Source organism: Drosophila navojoa, chromosome 3 (assembly GCF_054131105.1).
Source record: "Drosophila navojoa isolate 15081-1374.11 chromosome 3, UAZ_NAV_1.0, whole genome shotgun sequence".
Lineage (NCBI taxonomy): Eukaryota > Metazoa > Arthropoda > Insecta > Diptera > Drosophilidae > Drosophila > Drosophila navojoa.
The window spans coordinates 30,729,556-30,740,681 of record NC_142891.1 but is presented as its reverse complement, the minus strand read 5'-3'; positions in this window follow the sequence as shown (position 1 = coordinate 30,740,681).

The following is an 11,126-nucleotide window of genomic DNA, read 5'->3' as shown; positions in this document are numbered from 1 at the left end:
CCATAAAGAGAAGAGCATTTTCTAAGGAAAGCCTGGTAGACATTCTGAAAAAACACCTAGACCCCAAAATCATAAATGGCATTTTCACTTCTGAAAGGATCATGGGAAAAATAAAAAATATCTATCCCCTCCACTTCAGGTGTTTCAAAAGTAGATACACCCAAAGACAAGTTATCGACGTCACCTCCGAAGAGGTGCCATAGAAACGCCGTAGAAAATAAAATACAAATACTTAGCAAATATATCTTCCCTAGCCTTCGAAAGAAAACAGATGCCACCGCCAAATCATATAAAACCTGCAAGGTGGCAAAATATTCCTGGGGAGATAATCCATATTGACATCTACACAATACAAAAGATTTCAATTCTCGCAGCCATTGATAAGTTTCCGAAATTCGCACATAATCAAATCAAAAGCGTCGGAAGACAGCTTTCGGTACGAATAGATTAGAAGTGATGGATAACGAGCGAGCGTTAAATTCAACAGCCATAAAGTTCCTTACAAGCATACCTCAATAGCAACAGCCACGTCGAGAGATTTCACTCGACTCTGACCGAAGTCATGAGATGCTTGAATACTGACGAAGACTTGATTTATTGAGCCTGTTGGGCTCATTAACCATCGCTTCGTTGTAATTAAGAGCGACAGTTCAACGAATCTGCTAGCATTTAAGAGAATTTGTAAACGAGATCACGCCGGCTTGCGGTCATTGATTTTAGTAAGCAATTAACTCTAGTTTAGAACAGATGCAGTGTTAGATTGACTATTACATACATAGTAGCCGACAGCACGACAATCTAGTCGCTTGCTCGCGTCTATCACATAGCTCTGTAAACTCAAAGAATAGTTAATAAACTAATCGTTTAATATTTTTAAGGCAATTCGAAAAATCTCGACAGCTTAACAGAGCCGTACAAGAATATAATGCCTCAGCCAATAGACGTTTTTTTTTCGGAAATAGACTAGAAAAAGACCAGCTGAAATTACAGGTGCAGAGAAAAAATCACCGAGAAACGAAAATACAAACAATATAGATCTGAATTATCATAACAAAAGAAAACACCCACCAGAAAGTACCAGGTCGGAGAAAGGGTCTACGTTAGTATAGATAAGCGGCTAGGGTGAAAGTTTACCCCAAAATTCAGAGAAAGAGGTTGTGTTCATTAACATTGAGGAATTACTAGAATTTTCAAAAGTCAAGAAACGGCAAAAGCTTATTGTACATTATTAACATACCACTAATTACTAACGAAAATTGTATATCCACACTCCTAATACAAATTAAGCAGGGAAAACTTATTAACGAAATAAAATATAAAATTATTATCTAATGTAATAAGATAAATTACAGCTTGGAGATCGAATAAATAACAGAAGACAATTCAACACTAACAGCGACGAACATTACGTCTTCAACGATCCTGGTGGCCATTATCGCAGCCATAACCGTCTGTAAGCTGAAGCAAACATCGTGCACCGCTAAGAAAGCATCAGATGAGCCTAAAATTCAACCATAACCCAAACAGGCTTATCCATCGCTACCGGGGACGGTAGCATCTTAAATGGGGAGGAGCTAGCACACAAAGTTATACCAAGCAGAGTTGCTCAGCAACAGTGTTAGTGCAGCATTCCTATGGAGTCAAAAATCAACAACAAAAACAGGCCTCCGCTACGTGCCCTGCGTCAGCATTCCCACGGAGTCCAAAAACACAACAACAACCACAGGCTTCCACCACGGGCGCTGCATCAGCATTACCACGGAGTCAAAGAAGAACAACAACTGCAGCGACACTAGCAGCGACTGTAGCAACTACAACAACAAACCACAGAGACACAAGCAACGACGGCAGCGACTACAACAACCAACAGCGGCGGCACCAGCAGCAGCGGCAGCAACTACAACAAGCCGCAGTGGCATCGGTAGCGTCAGCAACGTAGGCAGCAGCGGCAGCGATACAGCGCCAGCGCCCATTATTATATTTTTGTAACAAATTATATTTTTGTAACAAATCATTACGAATAAATCACCGAACTGATTTTAATAATTTCTATGCACCAGTGCCACGCCAAATCCACGATAATTGAAATAAAATCAGGTACTTAAATATAAGCGCGGCTCTTCAATTCGAGCCCAAAATCGTTCCCACAATTCTAAGCTGAGGTAGGCACACGCCAATGTTCATCTCCCATGAGTACATAGATATACAAATGCTTCTACAAGTGATCTCCCATAACTGTTAGCATTGCAGCCCAGCGTACACACAATAAAATGTATATACATACACACATACATACGTACATACGTACATACATATGTACTTGAGCACTTCACAAGATCAACCAAATGCAAATGCTGGGCTTTAAAATTTCTACAGGCAGTAAGAGCTTCGCACACAGGCATATTAATGCTCATAATACATGTGGCAAGGGAAAGTGTGTGTGTGCATGGTCATCGCGAAAACATTTTCTCTATGCTCTACGCATTTACGCCACGCTTTCATAATGTACAATATAAAAAGTGCTACTCATACGACAGACTCCAGCTGTTGTCAACTTCGTTTTTGTATGCCCCTTCCCCGCTAATCAACAAACGATTTTCGTCTTTCGTTGCGTCGTGACGAAATCGCCGAATTTCTTTTTTAATTTTACCGTTTGTTGCATGGAATGCGGCCTTCTTTCGTTTGTTTTTTTGTCTATGCCTATTCCTTTTGTGTGTATAGTGTTAATGAGTGTAAATACAAGTGCAAAATTGCATATGTGTGATGATTTTTGTTTTCGGTTTACCCGCCGTGACGAGTCACTTTATTGATTTTTTTGAGTCGTACGGACGTGAATTTAAAGGGAAGTATTCTACAGTAAGTTATAAATATATAATATATAATATAAATTGGCTTGTTGCATTATATTCGTGAAAGCAGTTCAAATATTTGAACGATGCTCTGTCTGTATGTATGTATAAATGATCTTAATATAATTTTTAATGACAAAAAATTAATAATGTTTAGTTAACAGATGCTATTAAAACCAATGGGTGCACAGGAACTGCTTTTGGGCTTACAAGGGTCGGCTTGCAAAGCAGAAATTTGATAAAAAACCAAAAATAATTATATACATAGATACGTAATACCACTAACCAGAGAACACATAGACCGGACACGTAGTGTAAAGTGTTTTGCACACTTTTTTTGGACTTACGACCCACACTACTTCGTATCTGCTCGGCTCCTCACTTTTAGGTTCAGACTACGAAAATATTCGAAAGCACAATCATTTTGCTTTTGGCGCTCGACCGAGATGGTCGCTGGTTGAACAAAGGTCCCTCTGTGCTCAATGTTTCCCTTGCTCTCTCTCTCTCTCTCTCTCTCTCTCTCTCTCTCTCTCTCTCTCTCTCTCTCGCTCTCTCGGTGCTCTTTACTCTCTCAGCTATGTATATATATGTAGCATGTGAGCACAAGCAGCAGCTCACGAAAATTGAAATTTCTTCGCAGCTAGAATCCTTGTCTTCCCTTCTGTGTGAAGAGTATACCGAACTCTTTAAACCGTTTGAGGAGCCGAGCAAATACGAAGTAGTGTGGGTCGTAATGTCCAAAACAAAGTGTGCAAACCACTTTACACTACGTGTCCGGTCTATGTGTTCTCTGGTTAGTGGTAATACTACAAAATAAATGATTCTTATAAATTTAAATAAAAAATAGTACATTACTGAATCATTTCCATATTTCCATTAGTAATCAAATATTTATGTAATTACATTTGCAAAGAAGTAAGCCATATTATAAAATGGAAAAATGGGTTGCGGGTATATTGTGTAGTATTGTACGCACATTACTAACCCATAAGCGATTTTGAAATTATATACGGCGTTTTTTTTTTCAGACTGCGGAATTTCTACATTACAATATTTAACAAGTAAGAAAGCTCTAGTCGAGACTGCTCGACTACGAGATCCCCTGAACCCTACAAGCAACTGATATTTCAATAATAATTAGCACAGACACACACATGCAAACTAACACACACACGCACATACACATACAAATAAACACACGCGCACACACACACTCACATATACAGGCGATTGCGCTTGGGATGCGCTGCAGTGTTGGCAATATTATGAGAACTTATTTATTGAATAATTTAATTTCTAGACGTACGATCGTAATGAAACTTTCAGAACGTAATCATGATGTTTAAATGTATGTGTATACACAAGTCTCTAGTATTCGATATACGACTTTTACAAAGATGATGGTGAGGGGAAGGATTTAGGGGTGGGGGTAAATTTTAACAAAAACCGAAATTGTTTAAAATACATCTAATATACATTTTAAATTTGGAGACTCTAGCTTGAAAGATGTAGGAGATATAATTTTTTAAGTGATCTTCGATAAGGTTTTTATCGAGAAAAAAGTATCGGAATGAGTTATCGTTTTTTAGTGATAAGCTCGATATGCGCGTGATATATACGGACATTTTAAAAAAAAGTTGAAGTCTCTAGCTCTTATATCTTCTGAAATCGACGCGTTCAAACATACGGACGGACAGACAGACGGACAGGGCTAAATCGACTCAGCTCGTCGCCCTGATCAAGAATATATGTATATACTTTGTGGGGTCTGCCACGCCTTCTTCTGCCTGTTACATACATTTCAACAAAACCATTATACCCTGATTTCCCATTTTCAATGGGTTCAGGGTATAAAAAGTATACGCATGGGTAATGGTTAGCCGAAGGAAGCTTCGTCACCTCATTACTTTCTGCATTACAAAATTCAATAATTTCATGCACCCAGGAGAAAAAGAGCCATTCCTTGTGGTAAACGACATTCTTTGTTTTTTGGTCAGGTGCACGAACAAATAATGCGGATGGTTTGCCAACACGTGATCATGCCACGTACAATTGACCATGAGAAAAACACGCATTTTATAGCTTGAGGCCACAAATAGTCAAAGATTGGCCCTGTGATTTGTTGATCATCATGGCGAAGGCAAGACGAATCGGGAATTGAATTCGTTTAAACTCAAAGGGCATATCTTTTGGGATCATCGGAATCCTAAGAATAAGAACATCATCTTTAAATTTTCCTTTGAGTATCGACGCGTGAATCACATTGCTCATCAGTTTTCTTATCACCACACGCGTTACTTTGCACAGTTTTGGTTGGTTTAAATTTCTAAGCATAATAACTACCGAGCCAACCTTCAGTTGTAAATTGTGCGGTGGTAAACCAGGCACATCCAAGGAGCTCAAAAATTCAGTTGGATAATTTGTGGCTTCTTCTTCGTTTGTTACACAGTCGATAGATTTCAATGAATACAGAGTACCAACGATGTTATTTTGAATTATAAAATTAAGGTCATCCACATCTGTATTTTTAGCCGCCAAAATTGTTCGCTCACCTAACCATTTAGTATTTTAGTGGAAAGCAATGATATTCGAAAATACTTTGTTGATAAGCTCATCTTTTAATGAGACGAATATTTTGAGGAAATGAAATCAAAACACTCGATTCGTCAACAGGAATACGGCCATTACCGATATTCAGCAATTGCTTCGAGAAATCAACAGCAGATAGATCGTTCAACAATGCAACTCTCATATTTACAGACAGTTGAAGTTTGGTTACACAGATTTGATGCTTTGAGGCAAGCATTTATTTCGTTGCCAGCAGTAGATCTTAGATTTACTGGTAGTGTTTGTTGGAAATCGCCAGATAATAAAATCTTTGAGCCATTTCTTATTGCCGTTTCACGGGCTGCCTCTCTTTGAGAAGCACGAATAAAGGGTACTAACGCGGCGCCTTTCTCGGGCGATTTCTCGTTCTTCGTCAGAAAATTGCATCATGGGTCCGCCGGGGAAGATTAGATCATCTAGGACGCGGCATTTTTATTAATAGTAATACTGAATATGCCCTCGCACAAAACCACATAAAATAATCGAGAAATATAAATATAAATAATTTACACAAATTTATGTTTGAGACAAACAAATAACTGAACTTTCGAGATATTTAGCTTCTGTATGCACGCGTGTTATTTTAATTTTTTATGAATAGTCAGGTTCGCCTGAGGCTGTGCCGTAGACTGACTGACTACATTTGTTTATTTACTTCTATACTATTGTATAATATGAAAGCAGGACCGAAAACTGTCACTGTTATCAAGCCTACTGAGTATCAATGGAAATTTGAATCTTTAGGAAAAAACCGCGTTTTTCAAGTATTCGTCAAATTTTTTCAGTATTTTTAAGATCTACTATCCTACTCGTAGCGGAGACAAATCCAACAAATCAAAAACCATGAAAATTGGTCCAGCAGATCTCGAGTTATAAGTGTAGGGACACTTTTCACAACTCTCTTTTATATATATAAGAAGATAAGAAGATATGTACGTAATATTTCAAAATAAATTATTCTTATAAATTAAAAAAAAAATATATATACATTACTGATTCGTTTCTATATTACATTTGCTAAGAAGTAAGCCATATTATATAGTGGGAAAATAGGTTGTGGGTATATTGTGTTGTAATGTACCCACATTACAAATCCATAAGCGATTTTGAAATTGTATACGGCGTTTTCTTCAGACTGCGGAATTTCTACATTACAATATTTAAAAAGTATACGCATGGGTAATGGAGAGCCGAAGGAAACTTCGTCACCTCTGTAGTATGTTGTATGATATACATATAAGCATATGCTCACAGTATAGTAGTGTACACAATATATGATTTTACATATGCCCGAACATTATCATGCCCACAACATAGCAACACTTTGTTGCTTTATTTATATTTTAACAGCTATACATAAGTGCCGTAATATGATCGGTCACTTATGTATAGACCGGCCTGCAGCGTGGGATCTGCAACGTAAGCATTGTTACGCCGCAGCTTAAACGCTAAAATGTATATGCCTTCTGCATATACATACAAACATATATACACACACATACCACATGCTATATACTCCCATTCTGCCGCTGCTTTTAGCGACAGAATTCTTTATGTAAACTTTATGTATTTAAGCTAAGACGAAAACTCTTTATAATTCAATAAATCATTCGCTAAATGACAACATAACTGATCAGTTCATTTTTATTCTTACATGGCGACCGTGACATGGTCACAAGCCTAGCATGTTTGTGCTAATAATATAAAGCAGTGAAAATCAAACAAAGCGAGATGAAATAAACAGAGACAACAAGATCGCAATCACTCAGCAATGTTATTTGATTGCAATGTGCAAGCACAGCGACATCTAATTACATCAGTCAATCAATCCAACAACCAATGAAGAACAAGAAGAATTGAATTGAACGTACGCTCCATGCACATCAAGTCTTCATGGGCCCACCTCAGCGTCAAAATTGTGTCACTTTCTTGGCCTTGCTGCTCAACGAAGAATCACCCATATGCCTGATTCAACAGCAGCAGCGGCAGCAACAGCTACAGCAGCCATTACTAAAGCAACAACAGAAGCTGATTACAACAAAAACAACAACAGCGACAACATCAAAAACAATGAGCAACAGTAACAACTGACATCTATATTCACCTATAATCATCAGCATCTATAAATAGGAAAGCCTGTGCGAAGACCTGCACCGGCCACGCCTAGCGCGCCAAGCTAGGCCAACGGATCTTCAAGGACCGACAGTGCTACAAAGATCACAAAACTTATGGACCGATAGCGCCAAGCTAGGCCAACGGATCTTCAAGGACCGACAGTGCTACAAAGAGCACACAACTTATGGACCGACAGCGTTTCCGAGGACGCCCAACAATATTTTTTTTTATTAAATTAAAATTGTAAAATTGTACTACTGAGCGACGATTGCGTTGCTCGGTATAGAGCATGGCCCGTAAAGCCATGCAAATATTAGCCAGGAAGACCACTGCGTTGGTCGATTAGGTATGAAAAACTATTCAAGAAATACCAATTTAAACCAAAAAATTATAAGTTTTATTTGATTTATATTTGCACAACTCTGTTTTGATCCTTTTTCATTTGAAATTTTGTGTTCTTGCTGACTCGATATTGTCGATTTCAGCCCTGAACTTATTATTTATTTCGTCATAAAATATCTTGGCATAATAGCTACAATGGATATTATAATATCCTACATACAAAACAATTATGATTTAATATGTAACTAAAGCCAGCCTAAGACCCACCCGTGTGGTCGCGGGGCTTTAGAATACAACCACAGTGAGAGAACGCTTGTCGTAAAAGGCGACTAAGAATCTCAACTGGCCAAGACCAAAATTTTATGAAAGTCCTGAAGTCACTACCAGGCAAGTAAACAAAAAAATTCCTGCAGGATATGTTCAAGAAGATTTGCTTCAGCAATCTCTTAACAAACGCTTCTAAGCCCAACGTCATTTGTAATGACGAAATATGAAAAGTACTGGCCTTGCATATAACAAATCGACATGTTTTTAGAAACATGAAGAAATTATAGCAAGAATTGATGTTAGCGATTTTGTACTCCAATGGAATTCTCGACTTAGGTCAGATTTTCCAAAGGCTTGCATGACAAGCCGGTGTATATATAATCAGCAACACAAGAGGCACCGTGCAAAAGATCTTTGAACTTGTTTCAACTGATTCTTTCAATAATATGGGCAATAATATATTTTAGAGTAGCGCTACTCAAGCCGGTGACCCTAATAATTAATAACGATCGAGAAGCGATACTGTTTACATACAATTGCCAAAGCAATATTAAAAAACTTTTGTTCTAAAACATGGTCCAATGAAGACGTTCATTACGGACATGGAACCAAAGTAATAATACCACAATTAATGAGACGTGCGAATTTTTAAAGAACAAAAGCACAAAACAGACATTAGGTCCATATGAGGTCCATACGAGTCTTAGGTGATTACAAGAACAGTTCATAAATTCAAAAAATGATAAGATATAAGATTGGTCTGATCAACCAATTTAAGGATATATATATATATAAAACATATTATATATTAATGCCATCATCTCTTGAACAATGAAATCAATTTATTTATTTTTTTTTTTTTTGAAAAAGAAACAAACAAAAATAACAAAAACAAAAACAAAAAAAATTTGAAAACATTGTATTTCTTTTATATAAAAAATAATAAAATAAAACATTTTTTTTTTAAATACATTGTATTTTTTTTTTTGTAAAAAAAAAATAAAAAAAAAATATTGTTTTAATTCATTAAAAATTTAATACACAAAAAATGTAAAAAAAAAGAATGTTACAAAAAAATTATTAAAAAAAAAAAGTATAATATTTTGTTTTAAGAATACAACATAGCTATAAATATATAAAAACAATTTTTTTTATTTTTAAATAACTACATTATATTACGTTATTTTTTTAAAAAGGGGAGGTGTAGTATGTTGTATGATATACATATAAGCATATGCTCACAGTATAGTAGTGTACACAATATATGATTTTACATATGCCCGAACATTATCATGCCCACAACATAGCAACACTTTGTTGCTTTATTTATATTTTAACAGCTATACATAAGTGCCGTAATATGATCGGTCACTTATGTATAGACCGGCCTGCAGCGTGGGATCTGCAACGTAAGCATTGTTACGCCGCAGCTTAAACGCTAAAATGTATATGCCTTCTGCATATACATACAAACATATATACACACACATACCACATGCTATATACTCCCATTCTGCCGCTGCTTTTAGCGACAGAATTCTTTATGTAAACTTTATGTATTTAAGCTAAGACGAAACCTTTTATAATTCAATAAATCATTCGCTAAATGACAACATAGCTGATCAGTTCATTTTTATTCTTACACCTCATTACTTTCTGCATTATGAAATTCAATATTTTCATGCACCCGGGAAAAAAGCGGCCATTACTTAAAAAAGTAAGGCAGCTTGTAATCGATCTTTTCATACACATAGGCGACAAGTAATCCATGAGTAATGGACAAAATAATGGACATTTCCGCCACTGGGATTGAGCATAGAGGATCTTTTGCTCAACCATCGACCATCTCGGTCGAGCACATGAAGCAAAATGATTGTACTTTCGTATATTTTCGTAGCCTGAACCTAAAAGTGAGGAGCCGAGCAAATACGAAGTTGTGTGGGTCGTAATGTCCAAAAAAAAGTGTGCAAAACACTTTACACTACGTGTCCGTAAAAAATAGTACATTACTGAATCATTTCCATATTTCCATTAGTAATCTATTATTTATGTAATTACATTTGCAAAGAAGTAAGTAAGTAAGTATATTGTGTAGTAATGTACGCACATTACTAACCCATAAGCGATTTTGAAATTATATACGGCGTTTTTTTTCAGAGTGCGGAATTTCTACATTACAATATTTAAAAAGTATACGCATGGGTAAAGGAGAGCCGAAGGAAACTTCGGCACCTCATTACTTTCTGCATTACAAAATTCTTGCACCCGGTAGAAAAAGCGGCCATTCCTTAAAAAAGTTAGACACCCTGTAATCGATTTCTCATGCACACATGCGAAAAGTAATCCATGAGTAATGGACAAAAAATGGGCATTTCCGCCACTGGGATTGAGCATAGAGGGATATTTTGTTCAACCATCGACTGTCTCGGTCGAGCGCATGAAGCAAATTGATTGTGCTTTCGTATATTTTCGTAGCCTGAACCTAAAAGTGAGGTGCCGAGCAAATACGAAGTTGTGAGGGTCGCAATCTCCAAAAAAAGTGGGTAAAGCGTTTAACCACTGACCAGACAACGCATAGATGAGACATGTAGAACAAATTTTTCTACAGCTCGAAACTGTTACGTTGGTGGACCACTATACTTCGTATGTGCTCGGCTCGGTCGCTGGAAGTTCGAGCAGTGAAACTACTGCACGACAGAAACAGTGCGCTGTGAGCGCTCAATCGAAATGGTCCCAATTCCGTATGAAGCACAGCTATTAGCCATTTCTACTCTCTCTCTCTCTCAGTCCCTCTCTCTCGCTCTCTATGGTCGCTGAAATCATCACGAGAGATCAACAACATAAATTGAGCACAGAGGCGTCTTTTATTCAACATTTGTGCACCTGTGTATTTTCGTAGCTTGAACCTAAAAGTGAAGAGCCGAGCAAATATGAAATCGATAGACC